Source organism: Peromyscus californicus, unplaced genomic scaffold, assembly GCF_007827085.1.
Source record: "Peromyscus californicus insignis strain IS unplaced genomic scaffold, ASM782708v3 Scaffold_8__1_contigs__length_139910024, whole genome shotgun sequence".
NCBI classification, from domain to species: Eukaryota; Metazoa; Chordata; class Mammalia; order Rodentia; family Cricetidae; genus Peromyscus; species Peromyscus californicus.
In genome coordinates, this window is record NW_026294606.1 from 39,126,720 (window position 1) to 39,147,622 (window position 20,903).

General features: G+C 42.6%; 1 protein-coding gene across 5 annotated transcripts in view; it reads right to left on the bottom strand.

The window, feature by feature from the left end:
* Positions 1–18,098, bottom strand: part of Kiaa0319 (KIAA0319 ortholog) — a 72,499-nt gene extending 54,401 nt beyond the window's left edge. For 2 of the 5 annotated variants that reach the window (XR_008215758.1, XM_052728326.1), the window contains exon 1: positions 17,927–18,095. The gene's annotated coding sequence lies outside the window, so the exon portion shown is untranslated. Of the gene's footprint in view, positions 1–7,502; positions 7,587–17,508; positions 17,579–17,926 lie in introns of all 5 variants that reach the window. The other 3 variants (XM_052728328.1, XM_052728327.1, XM_052728329.1) reach the window with 3 other exon arrangements.
* Between the last annotated feature and the right edge of the window lie 2,805 nt (positions 18,099–20,903).

Here is a 20,903-nt window from a genome sequence, read left to right on the forward strand (position 1 = left end):
TCTGTGTAGCCTTGGCTGTCTTGGAACTTGCTCTGTAGACTAGACTGGCTTCAAATTCACAGAGATCCACCCGCCTCTCAAAAGCTGGGATTAAAGACATGCGCCACCACTGCCCAGTCAAGGCATTTTCTTAATTAGTGATTGATGGGGGAGGGACCAGCCCATTATGGGTGGTGCCATCCCTGGCCTGGTGGTCCTGGGTTCTGTAAGAAAGCAGGCTGAGCAAGCTGTGGGGAACAAGCCAGTAAGCAACACTTCTCCATGGCCACTACATCATCTCTGGTCTCTAGGTTCCTGCCCTGTGTGAGTTCCTGCCTTGACTTCCTTCGATGATAAACACCGATATGGAAGTGTAAGTCAAATAAACCCTTTCCTCCCCAACTTGCTTTTTGGTCATAGTGTTTCATGGCAGCAACAGAAACTCTAAGACATGAATGTACTTTTTTTTGGTGTGTGTGGCGGGGGGAAGCTGGTCCCAAGAGGAAAAGGACTAAAATTTAGAGAAGCTGTCAATTATTCAAGTCCTGCCTACTTGCTGCTAGCTGCTGTAAAAGCCATTATTTGGCCTCATGAAGTACTAGACTTGGTAGTCCAGCTTCCGAGAAGTCCCTTGGCAGGCTGGCTTCCTGGATTGTTTGCTATAGACAAGGGCGGGTTCCTGGGCAGGTTTCTAGGAGTTGTGGGTCAGAGTTCTACTTGTGTATATGGTTCAGCCACTGGCATTTGCACTTTCAGTGTCTCAGAGCCAACACGCCATATTCTTTCATTTCTAACACGTGAATATGTTCTTGTTTCACCACCATGGACATCAGGATTGCTTACAATTACAGTTGGCCAAGTGGAACAGGAAGAACCTGCCACAGCATCTGTGCTAACATCAGCCACACTGAACAAGTGTCAGAGTCTGGGAAGAATGTTCCCAAACAACATGCAGGTGCTCTGAGTGGCTCAGAGGTACAGCATGCGCTTAGCACATACAAGGCCCTGAGCTCAATCCCCAACGCTGAAAACAAACTAAGAAAGAAAGAAAGAACTCTTCAGAAATACTGCATCTGCCAAAGTGTGTGGTAGAACCAAGAGACACTGTGTGGAAAGGCCACAGACACCGGTGACTGAGTAGAAAAGCTCCTCAGCAGAAATGAACTAAAAGAGTAACAAAATATTTTTTTTGTTTCATCTTTAATAAATAGTAGAAGTATATATATAAAACAAAGAATTGCTTTAAAACAAGTTTCTTTGTGATTTGCTGTCAGTGTGTAGTTTGTATGCCTGTTCTATATACCTGTATGCCCAGGGTCACATAAATATGTCTCGGGTAAAAAAGGATCATAGTGAAAGAAGATTAAGAAGCCTTGTGTTAAGTGATAAGACGGGAATGTGCCTTGCTTTGAGTGTTTCTTCCTTAGTGTTATTTAAAACGACAGTGCACTTTGTCACCAGTGTCTGAGGTCTGGATGTAATAATGTGAGCACAGGGTTTTTTCCTAGAAATTTTCTCAGTGTGATCCTAACAACCACCATGCCAACATTACTATCTCTGATCCACACATGATGAAACTGAGACTTAAAAGAGTTAACGTTAGCTAAGGGGCTGGGGAGGTGGCTCCAGCATGAGTCAGAATGCTTGCTGCAAACGCACAGGACCTGAGTTCAAGTCCCCAGCACTCACATAAAAAGGTGGGCATGGGAACTCAGTAGTTAGGAGCATTTTCAACACTTGCAGAGGACCTGTGTTCGGTTCCCAGAACCCACATGGTGGCTCCCAACCATCAGTAACTTCAGGTCCCTCCCTCCCTTCCTCTCTTCCCTTTCGTTCTTCATTCCTTTCTTCTTTCCTTCTCTCTATTCCTCTCCTCCTCCCTCTCAGTTCCTTTTTCTTTATTATGTTATCATTGTTGCTTGTTTAGGGTTGTAAAGTGTTTGGGTTTGTCTAAAATCATAGTAGACATAGAGTGAATAATAGCTGTTTCATTGAAATTTCAAATACATTAGAACCAAAACCTTTTGGCCATCTATAATTAACTTTTTACAGCAGGCACAGTCTGGATGATGAAATCATCCATTTGATCACTACCATACGCTCCCTTACAGAACGAAATGTTAATCCCAGCCCTCAAGAAGCAGGATGATCACAAACTCAAGACCAGCCTAGGCTACAAGAAACCCTGCTTCAAAAGAGATAAAGCATAAGGGCTGCAGAGATGGTTCAGGTGATCTACAGGATCTGCTGATGGGTAGAACGGAAGGTGGGAGCTAAGATCAAATTCCAGGGTGACTCAGCAAACACAAAGAACAGAATTGTCATTACTCAAAGCAGGAAATAGTGCAAGAGAGATGTACCAGAGCTGCTGTCCAGGATGCTGTGGGGAGCCAGATCAACCCAAGACTTTCTCACAGGCCTGGATGAAAGGACAAAGGGAAATTTAGTTCTGTGTTCCTGTCCAGGAACAGACTTGGCAAGGGTGATCTGAGGCTGGAGCCAGTGCCTTGGAGGTGTCAAGGTTACAGCTTCTGGGGATCCAGAATTCCTTCTGGACTGGGTTAGATTAATTAGTTGGTTAATTGCCTGTTATTCATATAAAATCCAGGACTGAAGGTGAACAGTTAGTAAACTGAGCTTAAATCTTATGTTAAAGACTGGTGTGGATGTGTATACAAAGTGGTAATTGCTTTCTTTTAGCCAGTGTCGGGGAGGTGCTGTGGTAATATTTTGCTTGTGCTCTAACAAATAAAGCTTGCTTGGGACAGGTGGTGGTGGCACACGCCTTTAATCCCAGCACTCAGGAGGCAGAGCCAGGCAGATCTCTGTGAGTTCGAGGCCAACCTGGTCTACAGAGCGAAATCTAGGACAGGCACCAAAACTACATAGAGAAACCCTGTCTCAAAAAAATCAAAAAATAAAAAATAATTAAAAAAACAAAAAATAAAGCTTGCCTTGAGGTCAAAGTGCGGAGCTGTCCACTAGTTAACCATAGAGGCCAGGCAGTGGTGGCATACACCTTTAATCCCAGTACTTGGGAGAAGGAAGTAGGAAGATAAGATGTCCAAGGCCACCCTTGGCTACATGAGATTGATCCAGTCTAAAAGAGAAACAGAGCCAGGTGGTGGAGGCTCATACCTTTAATCCCAGCACTTGGAATCTCATGCTCTTGATCCCAGTATTTGGGAGGCACACCTCTTTAATCCCAGAGCTAGGGATGTGGAGACAGGAAGTGATATGGCTGGGTGGAGAGATGAATATAAAGCAGGAGGAGACAGGAGCTCAGCCCCCCTTTTCAGACTGAGGAGTTGGTGAGGTAAGAGGTGGCTGTGGCTTGCTCCTTTGTCTCTCTGATCTTTCAGCATTTACCCCAATATCTGGCTCCAGGTTTTTATTATTAAGACCAATTAGGATTCTCACTACAAGGTATTACAGTCCCAATAAGGCAGGGCTGGTGGAGGAAGATTAGGACAATATAAGTTGCTACTAAACTCTGAAGGACTTTGATCCAACAAGGCCAGACACCTGCAATTCCATGAGTAAAATCTGAAAGTTCTGCTTGTGAGTCTGTCCACAAGGACACTTCATCTGTCCTTGCCAAATTGCCATGTCAGTAAGGCTAATGATAGAGAACAAGCTTCTAAGTTTCTCATCGTAATGTAGAACAAAGGTTGATCTATGAGAGCTTGCTTTATTTGCAAGAATAACATAGTGTAGGAAGAAGTCATCTTCCTGACCATCCACAAATATATGTGCCTATGAGGTTGAAATGTAATCATGAGATTACATGTACACATTGCGTGAAAATGCATGGTAATAGGGAGATATCATAGCAGTTTTGCACAAGTGAAATTACAGACAGGAACTACAGTTTTTTTCAGAGCTCATGGCCCTGCAAGCCTTGTCTCACAGGGTTCCTCCATCAGAGAACTATTCGTCTGGTGGGTTGACATCTTGCTGTGGTCCTCTGGACCATACAGTAGGGTTTCAGCTGATAAAACAAAAGGAACCCACCAGAATTAATGCATTCTGATAGAGGAGATCCAGTCACAAAACACTGGGAATATTGCCTTTTGTATTATGGCTGTTCTTACAGTAAATCTCTTGTGAAACCATAAGCTCTCCCCTCTTTAAGTGGGACCCATCCCAAAAATGGCCCAGCAATGTGTAAATTATTGGGCACAATTTTTCCCATGTGCTGGTATATTGGGTGACTTCCCCACTCCATGGGACCTTCAGCGAAAGAATCTAGTCATGCAGTCAATAACCTTGGCTCCCACAGCCTAATCTCCGCTCCGTTCCCTGAGACAAACATTAGAAGACAGTTAGTTCCCTGAAATTATCTCCTATTTGGCAGGACATGTGGTCAGGAAGGGAGTCTTTCAAATAGATCACATTTGGGGACTTCAGAGATAAAGGGACATCTAAACTTGCTTGATTCCTGGTCCTTCCTGATTATGGAGAGTGAGTGCCCTAAATTCTCTCACAGCCGACTTGGGAAGGTGCTAACTTCCAGCTCCATCCTAAAAGCTATTAATTCCCTACACCTACCCTCACCTTGGTTTATTGATACAGGATTTTAACCTAGAACTATAGTATCATACACAAACTCCCCTTCTCCCTTCTTAAAATGTAAAGCTCCCTAAGTCAATTTTTCTGCCTCTTAATGCTGCCCAGGAATCTTTCTGGCCATGCCTCCCTGGGGCCAGAAAGATGCTGACAGTGTCACTCTGGACAGCTCCTATCTGTGTTAACCCTGAGAAAAATTCTGGCTCTGTAACTTTGCAATTGCCTTTGTTTTGTGTGTATATATAACTGAAAGTTTTGCAGCAAGGGGGAGAGAAATAATAAAGGAACTGGCACAAAGAAGCATGGAGTGAGAGGATTTTTTTCACCCTCAGATCCCTTGAGCCTTACGCTGGCAGTAGCCTTCCCTCTGAACCCTGAGAGGGTAGAGAGGCTGGCTCTCAATAGCCCCGGATAACGTCTGAACACTATTTGTCACCTGCTGCATTTACGGCATGGCCCATGACACTTTCCCATTGGAAAGACAATCCTTCATGCCTCACATTCCTGGTTTCTCTGGAGATCTGTTGGCACAAGGTCCTTTGTGCTGTGCTCCCAATACTTGTGCTCATGGTGCTTTATCACAACAATAGAAACCCTAAGTGAAAAAGGTTTCATTTCATCTTACAGCTCGCAGTCTACCATCCAGGGATGCCAGGGCAGGAAGTCAAGGCACTCAGGAACCCGGAGGCAGGAACTGAAGCAGAGGCCATGGAGAAATGCTGCTTACTGGCTTGCTCACTCATAGATTGATCAGTCTGTCTCCTTATACATTTCAGGACCACCTGCCCAGGGACGGCATCACCCACAGAGAGCTGGACCCTCTCACACTGATCACCAATCAAGAAAATATCCTACTGGGGAAAGACAGCAGGCCTTACAATTGCAGCTTGATCCACTGGAATGGCTGGTATTTCACCTTACACCAGCCTCTTCAGTGCCTGACTCAAACTGAAAAAAAAAATAGTGTAAATGGTATCTATAAACGTAATAAACGAAAATATCACCTGAAAAAATAATAAAAGAAAATGCCCTACAGACTTGCTTACAAGCCAATCCTGTGGAAGCATTTTCCCAATTAAGATTCTTTCTTCCCAAATGACCCTGGCTTGTGTCAAGTAGACATAAAAACTAACCGGCATAGGGACTAATGCACTTGCATGGTAGAAGGACTGCAAGAAAGGATCCATGCTTAAGGGGGCAAAGGAAAGTGCAAAGTGTCTTCTGATCAAGAGAGTGTCCCACTTTGCTGGCAGCAGGGGTGTCCATCGCAGGCAGCAATTCCCTGGCTGCTTCAGCAAGAGCCACCCAGAGACAGCTCCAGTCGGACTGACCCCACACACAAAAACTACAGCCACGGGGATTCCCGCAGCTCTTAACTGGCACTTCCCAGAGCTGCCAGCCTCATGAGCTTAAAATCCTGCTCTGTGCTTCCTGGGCCAATCATAACATAACAATGAGGAGAAGATTGCCAGTTGACTCCCAACGTATGTTGCCATTTGATTGAGAACAGGGAGCCAAGAATCTTGAGCTCGATACTCAGACAGGCAAAACTATCCACAGCTTCTATAAAAAGTCACCTGTCCCCTGGGCTGCAGCTGTGCTAAGCTGTTCTCTCAGCTAGGAAGACCCCTGGTCCTGTACGCTGACAAATGTAGTATGTGTCTCACTTTGAGGAAGGACAAGTGTCCTATAATCTTTTTTATTTCCCCACAAGAAATTCCATCTTCTTTAATCTTTTTTAACTTTAAAATTTTTATTTGTTGTTGTTATCAGGGAGTAGTGATGGCTAGTTTTTTGTCAATGTGACACAAGTTAGAGTCATCTAGGAAGAGGGAACCTCAATTACGAAAATGCCTCTAACTGCTTGGCCTGTAAGCAAGTCAGTAGGGGCATTTTTTTTTTTTTTTTGATTAATGATTGATGTGGTAGGAGTCAGTAGGGGCATTTTTTTTTTTTATTAATGATTGATGTGGTAGGGCTCAGCAGAGCAAGCCAATAAGCAGCATTCCTCCATGCTCTCTGCATCAGTTCCTGCCTCTAGGTTCCTACTTAAGTTCTTGCTCTGGCTTCCTTCAGTGATAGACTGTGACATGGAAATGTAAGATAAAATAAGTCTTGCCCATGGCTGCTTTTGTTCAGTGTTTTATCACAACAATAGAAAACAAGCCAGAATAGGGAGTAGCAAGTTTAGTCAAAAAGTGACTTTCAGGAAGCCAATTCTTTCCTTCCACTGTGGGGTCTGAGGATTGAACTCACATCATCAGACTTTCAGGGCAAACAGTTCTATCCACTGAGTCATCTTGCCAATCTCTATGCTCCTTAGTCTTAGGAAATCTGTCTTCTGTAATTTCCTCCTGTGACCAAAGTATTTACTTTCCATACAGACATGAACATCTCACTGATTGGTTGAATAGTTTACTAGGGACCAGACTCTTTCTCCTGGAGACACCACTGTAGCCATCATCATCATCACCATCATCATCATCATCATCATCATCATCACCATCATCACCATCACCTTAGCATGAAACTTCTGTGTCCTGAAAGACACAAACTTCACAAAGAGATTAAAGATACAGGGTTTATTTTATTAAATAAAATAATTTAATTAATTTATTTTATTAAAAAATAATTTAAATTCTGTTAAATTTATTAAATTTAACAGAAGTACAATTTTCTACTTGGAGGGGAGGGACAGAAACCAGGTTAAACATGAGTGATTGTCCCTAATTGCAGTACAGTCAATGGAGGCAGTGAACTTGAGCAGTCCTTCTAACACCTTATGTTTCTCTTTGACACTGAATTTGACCTGGTCTATAGTGTTCATATAGATGCAACAGAATGTGTTAGTTGGTTTTGTTTTTATGTTGGAAATGGGATCTCTCTATGTGGTCAATAATGGCCTGGAACTTTCTATGTAGCCCAGACTGACTGAAAACTCACAAACATCTTACCTTAGACTTCCAAGTGCAGGGTTATAGGCGTGTGCTGCATGTCTGACTAGAAGGCACTGGTTATTGCACGAATATCTCCTTGCCCTACCAAAAGATAATCAAGGGCTAAGTGGTTGTCAAGGACTAACTTAGCTAGGGAATCAGGGACTTTAAAGAAGAAGGCTACAGTCCCATGAGGACTCATTCCATCTATGTTATAATGCAACAGATATGATTGGTAGTGTTTTAAAGAATTATTTCATGTGAGACAAAACTGGCTCATGGACTGAAATCATTCCTAAGGCTCTGTGCATGATGTGGGGTGGTGACCTGAATCAGAACTGCTGAGGAGATAGACCCCACTCCTTTATAACTAGTTATGTTGAGTATTCTCCTAAAACACTGAGAAAATATTATGTTGTTTCTGGTTCCCTTTCTGTATAATGGAAATGCCAAATGGCATTTTTAAAAGTCCAATTACAAGGGAAGATCAACTTAAAAGACTGAATGGGTCCATTGGGGAGCAATATGGTAACTCATTATATTACAACTGGTTATAGAAGACTCTTATGTAAGTTTAGGTTATGGACTTGGATTTGGAAAGTTAAGTCCAAGAAATAGATCTTTAACCCATTGTAGATTCTGGTAACACATCCACTGATGGATCAAGTTGCACCTTCCAGAACAACTCTAGAGATATTAGCCATAAAATTGTCAGGCCACTGGAACCAGCTAGGGAGACAAAACAAGGATAGAATAAATCCAGGTAAAGCTGGTTATTTCACAATTTAGTAGGTCTTGCAGCCTAGTATGGTGGCACACGCCTTTAATCCCAGAACATGGGAGGCAGAGGTGGGCAGATCTCTGAGTTCAGAGCCAGCCTGGCCTATAGAGTAAGTTACAGTATAGCCAAGATACACAGAGAAACCCTGTCTCCAAAATAAAAAATAACGGGTTTCGCCGGGCGGTGGTGGCGCACGCCTTTAATCCCAGCACTCGGGAGGCAGAGGCAGGAGGATCTCTGTGAGTTCGAGGCCAGCCTGGTCTCCAAAGCGAGTACCAGGAAAGGCGCAAAGCTACACAGAGAAACCCTGTCTCGAAAAACCAAAAAAAAAAAAATAATAATAATAATGGGTTTCACACTAGACCCATCATTGACAGGGTTTAAAATGGTAATGAGCACAGCTGTGAGCAAGAAACTTCCCATAGGGTACCACTCCACACCAGCGTCTGCCCCCTCCTGGCTCTGCTTGCTCTAACAGAGCTGTGGACTCTCACAGGTGTGCAAGGATGCCTTAGAGATCTGCAAGTCTGATGAGGAGCATGTTTCAAGGTAAGAGAAATTTGTTCAACTTGACTCGTTTGGGAGCTGTAGTGGCAGCCATTGATGTTTAGTAAGCTCTTCAGCCCTGAACGGTCTCATCTACCCACTTCAACGTGTTCCTTCCTTAGTTCTTCGCCCTGTTCCGCCTTTCCAAACTTCTCTTGCTGTCCTCTTCCACAGGGCTTAAGCTTCAGCTACTTCCTAAATATCTTTTTTGTTTGGTTATCAAGACAAGGGCTCATGTTCAGGCTGGTCTTGAACCTGTCATGTAGCTGAGGCTGCCCTTGGACTTGGATGATCCTGCCTAAGTGCTGGGATTACAAGCATGTGCCACCACGTCTCCTCATCTCAAAGTAACTGACAAGGTAGTCTGGAACCTTGATAGCTGTGCCTCTCAAGTATTCTCTCTCACCTTCGGTTTCACACCAGCCTTGAGCTGAAAACATGCAGGGGGAAAACAGACTGTGCCCAGGAGTGCTGACACATGCCTATACTCCAGCATTTGGAAAGCTGAGGCAGGGGGATTGGTGTGAGTTTAAGGTGAAGCTGGGCCACTTAGTTCTAAGTGGTTTTAGGATATAGAATGAGACTCTGTCTCAGCAAAACAAAACAAAACACACACACACACACACACACAAAACAAAAACAGAAAACAAAGCCACACATAGTGGTAAATGCATAGCATCTGGGAGCCCAAGGGAGAAAAGTAACCAGGAGTTCAAGGCCAGCCTAAGCCACATAATGAGACTTTATCTCAAATATATATATATATATATATATATATATATATATATATATATATATATATGGTGGGGGTAGGGGAGACGATGAGGAGGGGAGAGAAAAGGACCTACACTGAACATTTACAAACCGTTTGTCATCATTTCCCAAATAAAATAGTATAACAATTATTTACATAGCATTTACATTGTATTAGGTATTATAAATAATTTAGTGATGGTTTAAAGTATGTGATGGGGTATGCCTAATTTATAAGGGCATTCTATACCCTTTTATATGAAACTTGAATGCCTGCAGATTTTTATGTTCACGGGCAGGCCAAGATACAGTTGCAAGAATATCAAGTAACAATGGTATTTCACTACTGCTTTGGATATAGGGCACCATGCGGGAAGAAGGGTTGCTAAGAGCAACCCTTAGCTAATAGCCAGCTAGGAACATAAGTGTGTATGGTAATGCAATATTATGGAAAGAGCCCTTTTGATCTAAATGACTAGAACTTTTGCTGGACCTCACAGGCAGAGTTAATAATACACCTTGAGGTCATTTTACACTTAAGGCTGCTCTCCTACTGTGTATTCAGCCTATTTAATCTGCCTTTAAGAGAACCATCCTTACTTGCCATGATTTCCCATGTAATCAACTTTTACAATGTAAACTAATGCATGGTTGTAATCTTAAATTGCATACTCTTCTATTCCCCTGACCCAGAGTAATACATGTGTATCATTTGCTGAAAGCAGCAAAAATAGAGGTTGAAATCGATGTTATAAAATGACATTTGCACCGTAAATGTTGACCACAACATTTGGCTATTGTTGATAAACACTGATCTTTGTAATACTGTTTGTTGTCTGGGTCAGTTGGGTTCAGTTGGAGTCAGTGACAATCCCTTGTAAAGCTCTGTTAAAGATTTTTATAAAGTATCCCTCATTCCTTCCCCATGTGATGCTTCCTGAGCAAAGCCAGGGGTAATGGTGCATAGATTGAAACATTCCTTCACTGAAGCGGGGAGGAAAGCTCCCCAGATCCATGAAACTTACAAGATTCATCAGGTGCCTCCCTTAGGTTATGAAAGATTCTGGTTAAGGAGACTCCTTAGTGGTGTAGTAGCCTGCAAGTGTCTCAAGAGACTCCAGTGTTATAGTTTTGTGAATGGTCAGTCAGGCTGGGGTGGGCTTTGTGGTGATGGAGTTGCTCCTGTAAGTAATATCAATGAACTCACTGGTTCATTAAGTTGAACTTCGACAGAATTGCATTTTTGGAGTACCATTGTTCTCTCTATTTTCCCCAGGAAAAGACACACAGCACACTGCAATGGAAACTTGGTTTGAGTCTAGAATTGTTGTGGAATATTAGTTTAAGATCTGTTACATTCATTTATGCTGTGGAATATTTGTTTAATGATTCAAAGATGTGTTGCATTCTTTTATGTTGCATTTCTTTAACTCTGTAAAGCTGTGTTGCTGTGACTATCTAAAACACCTGATTGGTCTAGTATAGAGCTGAGCATCTACTAGCCAGGCAGGGAAAGAAATAGATGGGGCTGGTGAGCAGGGGGAATAAATAGGAGGAGGAGGAGGAGGAGGAGGAGGAGGAGGAGGAGGAGGAGGAGGAGGAGGAGGAATGAGAAAAGGAGAAGGAGATGAGGATGCCAGGGGCCAGCCACCCAGCCACACAACCAGCCATGGAGTAAGAAGGAAAGAAAGGTATATAGACTAGAGAAAGGTAAAAGCCCAGAGGCAAAAAGGTAGATGGGATAATTAGTTAAGAAAAGCTGGCTAGAAACAAGCCAAGCTAAGGCCAAGCATTTGTAAGTAAGAATAAGTTTCCATGTATTTATCTGGAAGCTGGGTGGCAGACCTCTAAAGAGAAAGTAAAAAAAAAAAAAAAAGAAAAAGCCAACTACATAGAATTTATGAGACTCTCATAAATTCAAACAAATGTGTAATGTTTTAAGTCACTATTTTTGTAATAATTTATTCCACAGCAATATCAAACAAACTAATACAGCAAGCAAGTGGGTAGACTTTGACTGACATTGTGAAATACTGTGAAAAGTCTCAAACATCACTGCAGGCCAAGAAGGGGTAATGAGTCCTATTATTAGGAATTAGAAAAAAATCCATAGACTGCAAGATTGAAAACAAATAGGAGGACTGCAAAGTATGTTCATTACTAGGACTTTGTTTTGGGAACTCAGTAAAGAGCTAATTTAGAAAAAGTATCTCCACACTAAATGCAGCGTAGGTACAGATAGTCAGCATTTTTACAGGGCTGTGGATGGAGACAGTTTAGGAGTTAAGAGTGTTCACTGCTCTCACAGAGGACTCAAGTTTGATTCCCAACATCTATTCTGGGCAGCTCAAAACCACATGTAACTACAGCTCCAGGGGATGTAATATCCTCTTCTGGCCTCCATAGGCACCCACACATGCGTGTGTGCGAGCACACTCACAGACGCACAGACACACAGACACACTAATTTAAAAGGAAGCCCTTTTTTTTTTAATTTTTGGAGACAGAGTTTCTCTGTGTAACAGTCTTGGCTGTCCTAGAACTCACTGAGATCTTCCTGCCTCTGCCTTCCAAGTGCTTGGATCAAAGGTGTGCACCACCATTGCCTGACTAAAAAGAGTCTTTAAAGGAGCTGGGCAGTGGTGGCTCACCCCTTTAATCCCAGCACTTGGGAGGCAGAGGCAGGTCGATTTCTATGAATTTGAGGCTAGCCTGGTCTACTGAGTGAGTCAAGGCTACACAAAGAAACCCTGTCTTGAGAAAACAAACAAGCAAAAATCTTTAAATGATAAAAGTTTAAAGAAAAAAAAAAAAGACCAAGTAGGCAATGCAGCCATTGGCTTTGTTTTTGTTGTTGTTGTTTTGTTTTGAGCCATTGGATTTTCGAATAGAAACAATATCTACACTTGATCTCAGCCAAAAAGCTGAGTCCATATAACATGGAAGTTCTGTCTGGTGAAATAACCTAAATGCAACTCAAAGAAATAAAAAGTTGGGGGGGGGAGATTCATAAAGTAACAAATGGTTCAATATACACTTACTAATAGAAATTTATAAGAATTTGGAAGAGGCAAAAAAAATAAAGAGTTATGAGATTGAGAGAGTTTGGAGGTCCTCAGTTCTCCCTAGGATGCTGGAGAAGAGGTGAGCATGCATCTGTGGCAAGAAGGCTGCTAGAATGTTCCAGAGAGCTGCCAGGGGCAGAAACATTGGGAGCAGAAGAGCCAGGGGGAAGGAACTATTGCCCCAGTTTCTGGAGGAATCACAGGGAGCTGCCTAGTAAGGGGTGAAAATCTGGGATATTTTACTCCCAAGAGGTATAACTGTAGCTGCTGTCCAAAGGCCCTGTCTAGGCCCAAGAGCTGTCAAGGTGGACACTTAGACCTGAAGGTCCCAATCCCCAAGGCTTTCCCAGCAGTTTTGATGTAAGCAGGCACCACCTGCTGCTGGAAGGTAAGGATTACAGCCACGTGCTAAGGCTGCAAGTGGAATAGCCCAGTCAGAGCCTCCAACCCATTGCTCAGCGTCCTAAGTCTCTAGCTTCTAAAGTCAGGAGCAATCGGCTCTTGGGTTTTAGGGCTTAGCACAATTGAAAGCCTTTGGGTCAACATTGGGCATCTGAGGACCTAGAACTACTGGCACCAGAACAGCAATATTGGCTCTATTCATGACTTCTAGGTAGAGCAAAAGGACCCCAGCCAGCTGAATGGTAACAAGATGAGTCAGTTGTTGGGATCTACCACACAGAACCATGATATGACTATACTTTAAAATGCTATGCTATCCTATACATTTGTTAAGAGAAAAAAAAACTTAATTGTTTTTATCACACACAAAAATAGGCAAGTATATGGGGTGACGGATAGATTAATTAGATGGATTGTGAAATCACTATGTATATAACATATACCCATGGTAAATGTATGTGTGTGTGTGTGTGTGTGTGTGTGTGTGTGTGTGTGTGTGTGTGTGTGTGTTTAACATTTTCATTTATTTGTATGGTGTGTGTGCGTATGTGGGTGGGTTTATGCATGCCACAGCACATGTATTAAAGTCAAAGAACAACTAATGGGAACTAGTTCTCCTTCAATTATGTGGTACCAGGGCTCAGACTCAGGTTGGCAGGTTTGGTGGGAGGAGCCTTTACCTACTAAGCCATCTCCCTGGCCCTGGTGGTAGGGTTTTGTTGTTGGGGGGTTTGTTGTTGTTGTTGTTTGGTTTTGTGGATTTCTATTCTGGACAGGGGTGTCTCATGTAGCCCAGATGAATTTCAAATTTACTAGGTAGTCAAGGATGACCTTGAATTTCAGATCCTCCTGCCTCCCTCTTCCAAGTGCCAGAATTACAGACATGTATCAATAATGCTCAGCTCAATTTGTATTAGTCAACTATACTTCAACAAAGTTGATGAAAAAAATGTAATACAAGGGTCAACAGCTTCTGAGAATTGGCAGAAAATAAAATGTCCCCAGTCTAAGATATTCTAACAGGTGCTACACTGTGAATTTGAAACTTACACTCATTTGAAGAAGTGTGATAATAAGGGCTGAGCTCTAATGGATGGGATTTGTGTTATGTGTTTTTTTTTTTTTTTTGATACAGGGTCTATGTCGTCTTGGCTGTCTTGTAAAATAGATTTTTAAAGGAAATAGAACAATAACCCACCAGTTATTTCATGCCTGCTGAAGCAACTCTCCTTTCTTAGAGTATTAAATGTAATTAACTGGGCATTAAATTGGCATGCATTTAGATTTTATCTGTTATTGTTTTTATAAAGATATTACAAGGAAAGATGTATGAACTTTCTGATGTTTCTAATGAAACTTGACTTTATACATCAGAAAAACTATTAGCCATATTAAAATAATTCTACCTTTAGTGACATATTATTTTGAAGAAATAAATTTTTTTCCTGAACACTTTTTATTTCAAAAATAACTTTTATTGGACTGGAGAGGTGGCTCAGTGGCTAAGAGGATTTGCTGCTCTTCCAGAGAACTCAAGTTTGGTTCCTGGCACTCATAAGAGGCAGCTCACAACCGCCTGTAACTCCACCTCCAAAGGATCCAGCACTCTCTTCTGGCCTCTGTGGGTTCCCAGATGCATGTAATATACATACAGTCACATAAATACATTTCTTAAATCTTTAAAAATAGAACTTATTTATTTAGTTTTCTTGTTTCTTTCTTTTTGAGACAGGATCTCAAATAGTCCAAACTGGCCTTGAATTTGATAGAGTGATCATCCTACCTGAATGCAGAGATTAAACTGGGTGTGGTATGGCGGCTCAGGCCTTTAATCCCAACACTCAAAGCAGGCGGATCTCTGAGTTTAAGGTCATCCTGGTCTACAGAACAAGTTTCAGAATAGACAAAGCTACACAGATAAACTGTCTCAAAGGGGGGCGGTTCCTAAAAACAATAGCATTTGTGGCTGAAAGACATTTAAAGAAATGCTCACCATCCTTAATCATCAGGGAAATGCAAATCAAAATGACTCTGAGAGACCACCTTACACCTGTCAGAATGGCTATGATCAAAAACAGTCAATGTTGGAGAGGATGCGGAGCAAAGGGAACACTCCTTCACTGTTGGTGGGAATGCAAACTTGTACAACCACTGTGGAAATCAGTATGGCAGTTTCTCAGAAAATTGGGAATCGATCTACCTCAAGACCCAGCCATACCACTCTTGGGCTCTTGGGCATATACCCAAGGAATGCTCAGTCATACCACAAAGATACATGCTCAACTATGTTCATAGCAGCACTATTTGTAATAGCCAGAATCTGGAAACAACCTAGATGCCCGTCAACTGAAGAATGGATTAAGAAAACATAGTACATAGCCGGGCGGTGGTGGCGCACGCCTTTAATCCCAGCACTCGGGAGGCAGAGCCAGGCGGATCTCTGTGAGTTCGAGGCCAGCCTGGGCTACCAAGTGAGTCCCAGGAAAGGCGCAAAGCTACACAGAGAAACCCTGTCTCGAAAAACCAAAAAAAAAAAAAAAAAAAAAAAAAAAAGAAAACATAGTACATATACACAATGGAGTACTACTCAGCAGAGAAAAACAATGACAGCATGAAATTTGCAGGCAAAATGGATGGAACTAGAAAATATCATCCTGAGTGAGGTAACCCAAACCCAGAAGGATGAACATGGTATATACTCACTCATAAGTGGATACTAGATATAAAGCAAAGAACAATCAGACTGCAACCCACAGAACCAGGGAGGCTACCTAGCAGGGGGGACCCTAGGATGACTGTGGCTTATAGTAAGTTTTGGGTTTAATCAATTACTGGGCAAGCCTCAATGAAACATTTCACTATTAGGATAAGAATTTATACTGTATCAAGCTGATAATAGAAAAATAAATAAATAAAAAGCATCTGTGTACATATTATCTCATCTTGCTAATTTTGTAAATAGACTCCTATGTTCAGATCCTAGTCCCTGTGTCAGAGTGTTCACAACTGCCTTGAATCCTAGCTCCAGGAGTTCAAATTCTCTGTATGGCAGACATACACACACACAGAAAATTAAAATGTTGACTAAAAACAACAACAACAAACCAGTGTCACCTCTATGTTTCCAAGCTGGCCCGCAACACCTGGGTTTGAGCAGTCCTTGCAGCCCAGCGTGGGAGATTCTCTAGCCTTGTTTTAATTCTTACAGGAATTCCTCTGAGTAGGTCTTACTATTTTCTGTATTTTACAGATGAGGAGCCTCGGGCTTAGAGGGTAGTTTCCCTAATTTCAGGTTGCCACTAACAGCTGAACCACAACCCTAAGCAGGCCATCTCTCTCATCATGGTATCTATGTCAGGCAACTCTAGCCCTCTAAAGAGACAGCCCTACTTCTACAGATTTATTTAAAAAGAATGATTCTCTGGTGGGGGTCAGGTAGGGTGGTGGGGTGCTGCTGGTGGTGGTGTTGTCAAGGAAAAAAAACTTAAACACATGCATTCTTTTAGAATTTACTGGCGCTCTCCTTCAGCTTTCTAAATTGTGAGAGTGTTAGTTGAATTATTTGTATTTTTCTGACATAAAATGTGTGCCCTGCTTTGGCATTTTACACAGCAAAGATGTGATGGGTGTTCCTGTTAACCTGTGGTTCTAAAAGTTCCTGCTACATGTTTTTTATATCTTTTTCAAATTGCAGAGAATTTAGACTTCTCTGTGAGGTCTAAGTTTAGAACTGAACTGATATATCCACTTTGCCCCATCTGCATTAGAAATAAGTAAAATCATGAGCACAAAATAAAAATTTACATGTGGCATAACTTTAGTTGTCTCACTGAAGAATTTTCACAGGCACCAAGCATTTCAGGAATAAAGTAATACACACATCCACTTCAAAAATTTTTGTATTGTTTACAGAATGTGATCTATAATTTTTTTCCATTATTAAAAATATTCAACTTTTCTGTTCAAGCAGTGGAAAAAGTATCAACATTTAACTCACAAACAAAAATGTTCAGGAAAACCAGCAATAAACATGAGCACGAATATGATCACACTGCTTTCTCCCTCCATCCAATTATGAGAACAAATGGTGTTGAGAATGATGACTAACGACTCCAGCTTTGTGCTCCTGGTCAATCTGTGCCATTCCTTGGAGGGGATTCAAAGAGCAGGAAAGAAAGCCTTTAAACACCATTAAGCTTTAGGCGACAGTAAGGAGAGGAGATAAATGAATGCCATTTGGCAAATGGTAGCAAGGACCATGTCAACAGCACTAAACGGAATTTAAAGGTCACAATTCTGAAGAATTGTCTAATGTCTAAGGCATGAGATTTCAAAGATTTGAAAGATCGCCAAATCTCCCCCCTCCACCATACAGGGAAACCATCAAATCATGCAGCTCTCCGGGATTGCTTTCCTAGGTGTCTAGAGGAACCCTCAGAAGTCCGCCTCTTGGTTGCTTTTCACTGGCATCACCTACCTGCTTGCTGTCTTCCGTTGCTGACACTTGGCCAACTGGGCTGGGAGATGGGGTTCTGCACCTGAGGTGGCTGTGGGGACACTGAAGCTGGGCACTGCTGGTTCACTGGAGCTTCACTCAACACCCCACCACCCAGCCTCACAAACACATTCACACCCTCCATCCCTAGGCAGAGGTAACGCAGAACCCCAAATAGACCCTGGTTAGAAATCAGGGGACCTGGACTCCAGATTGAAAGCCTCTGATTGCTACACGTAGCAGATACGAAATGCATTTAGCAAATGATAGCACTGAATGAACTTTAAAGAAACGGATTCTTGGGTTTGAGGTTTGTTAGATACCCAAGTCTCCCTGACTCCACCCTGCTGAGAATCCATCAATCAAAACAGGAACGCCGGCGGCGGAGTGCGGTTCTTACCTCCATCCCTAGCAATCTCCAGGCTCCGTGGTGCTCCCCACAGCCCATAAGCTGGTGTCCAGTCAGGACACCTTAGAGGCACACCTGCAGGCGACACCTGCCTACCCCTGCGGCTGCACAGACGCTGGTGATTCAGCGCCTTTCCGCCTCCCGGGTTACCAGGGCGACGCACACGCACGCGCACACACGCCCCTAGGGATGGCCTGTGCCGCAGCCCGCACTACTCCACTAAGCAGAGCGACCAGTTTGTTTCCCTGGTCCCCCTGCCCACCTCTTCCCGGCCATGGTTCCAAAATGCTGGGATGGATAGGTGTTTCAGAAACAGCACGCAACTGCCTAGCTCAGACTCCTCCAAGTCAAGTCCTGGCTATTCAAGCCTTTTTTTCAGCCGAGCCCTTTGCACTCCCCACCCGGCCCCAATATAATTTATCTTCCTGGTTTTGAATGCTGCTTTCAGATCAAGGATGGAAACCTGAGTCTACGTCACAGATCAACTCTGTACTTTGCAAGGTTAAATGGATGCCGAGTGCATTTCGAAATGTGTCTTGTAGTGAGAATCTGAGTCAGAGGAAATGGATGGAGGAACACTTTATTTTTAGTATTATAATAAGGACATCAAAGTATCTAGGAATTGGTATGAAAGGGCAGAAAAGGTGGGCAGAATATTCCTTATACATCCCATCATCGTGGCTTAAAGACAAGAGTTGCACACCAGAAGAGTAAGTCTCCACTGGCATCTTTGTGGAGACACCTCAGACAAGTTACAAACCTATTAAAAGGTGCAGAACGGAGATGACCAAAGAGCAGTAGTACACTCTAGTAATACCAGAACTCAAAAGGCTGAGGCAGGAGAATGGCTACATACTGAGACCTTCTTTCAAACGATAAATTAAAAAGCCAGACAGAGTGAGGCAGTCAGGATGATCACCAAGTTTGAAGCTGTCCTGGTGCATCTAGCAAGTTCTAGGCCAGTCCAAGCTGCTTAGTCAGACTTTAAGGGGGAAGGGGAGGTGAGATGGCTCAGCGAGGCATTTTTTTTTTTTAACCAAGTTAGATCCCTGAGATCTACATAAAAATGGAAATGACTCCACAAACTGCCCTCAGGCCTCCACATGTACTTATAGACATCATACATTTAATATACGTGCTGCCAAAGTGAGCAATCATACATTTAAAAGCACCATATCGGATGAAAATGGGCACTAATGGAGATAATGAGCTGTTTAGGGGGTGGGAGGGAGTGAGCGTGTCAAACTGAGAAGGGGTACACGCCTTAAATTTAAGTTCTCAAGCTGCTCAAAGCCAACGTGGTCTAGAGGGAGCCCTAGACAGACAGGGCTACACAGAGAAACCCTGACTGGAAAAAACGGTACGTAAAGGGCAACAGCAAAGCTACGGAAGACATCTTCTGTCATGATGCAGACAGTGAAGAACTTCAGGTGGCAGTCTGACAAAGATGGAAATGGTTACATCAGTGTACAACTGCCCCCGTCCCGTCCCGTCCCGTCCCGTCCCGCACCCCCATCCCCCACCATGACAAATAAATTCAGGAGTGAAATGGAGTAAGATGAAGTAATAGCAGATACTGATGGAGATAAACAAGTCAACCATACATCCCTACAGATGACAATTACAAAATGAGGAGCTACGTTCAACTTCCTTTCCCCCTCCAAAACAACCAAGTGGGAGTATCACGCCAAAAAAAAAAGAAAGAAAAAAAAAGGAAAAAGAAAATCAGCTTGTCTTTCATTTACACACACATCATGAACACACTGAAGGAAATGCCAGTCTCCTTCTAAGGGATGTGAAACCACAATCACATCTCTGGTCTGGTGTTCGGTGGACATTCACTGACCTCCCATTAGCTGCCAGACAGGTTCAAAGAGAAAGTGATTCAAGCATTTGTAGTTTTTTGATTGTTCACTTGTATGTTTGCTAGAAATTTTTTCACAATAAAAGCATGGAATTATCTTATTTTGAAGGGGTAAACTCAAGTTCAACAAGGTTAAAATACATTGCTGCACTGCACATGGACGGCAAAAACTGTACTTACCAAAGGTGGGGGAGGTGGGGGGGGCACAGCTAAACCACTGACCTCATGATGTAGCTTAATGGCAGAGCACTTGCCTGCTACCAACTGTGAGTTGGAATTTCACTAAGAGTTTTTCTTTTCTGTTCAAATTTTAAAAATCTCAACATCTTACAAATTACTACGCTCTCAATTCTTCCCATTTGAAAACTGTTGCCCATTGAAGACTACAGTGGATTGTTCTTTTCCTGACATTTTGTCCAAAGTGATAAACAAGGAAAGCATTTTATGTAGACACTTACATAACAGAAATGATAACTTTCATGTTTTCATAACAAATTGATGGTCTAATAGTATAATACATCCCCCATTTCATATTGTGATCTTGTAGAATATTATTTTAAAGTGTGTTACTTTTATTTATGTTGCATTTGTTTAACTCTGTGAAGCTGTGTTACTTCGTCTAAAACACCTGATGCTCTAATACAGAGCTGAACGGCCAATAGTGAGACAGGAGAGAGAAATAGGTGGGGCTGGCAAGCAGAGAGGATAAATAGAAATCTGGAAGGAGAAAAGGGAGTAGCCAGAGGAGGAGGGGGACTCCAGGAGGCAGCTACGCAGCAAGCCATGGAGTAAAGAGTAAGAGTTCCAGAAGTAAGAGAACAGGATAGTAAGCTAAGGAAAGCTGGCAAGAAATAAGCCAAGCTAAGGCCAGGCATTCATAATTAAGAATAAGCCTCTGTGTATGATTTATTTGGGAGCTGAGTGGCAGGACCCCCAAAAGAACAAAAAACCAACCAACAATGTGATCCCTTAAAACTTAATTCTACCAAATGAGCCAGCACCATCCTCCTCCACTACTACACTGCTAAAATAGGTGCATCACACTGCTCTTTCAAGGTTAGAGCTTTTGTTTTTGTCTGGGTCTTACTCTGTAGCCCAGGCTAG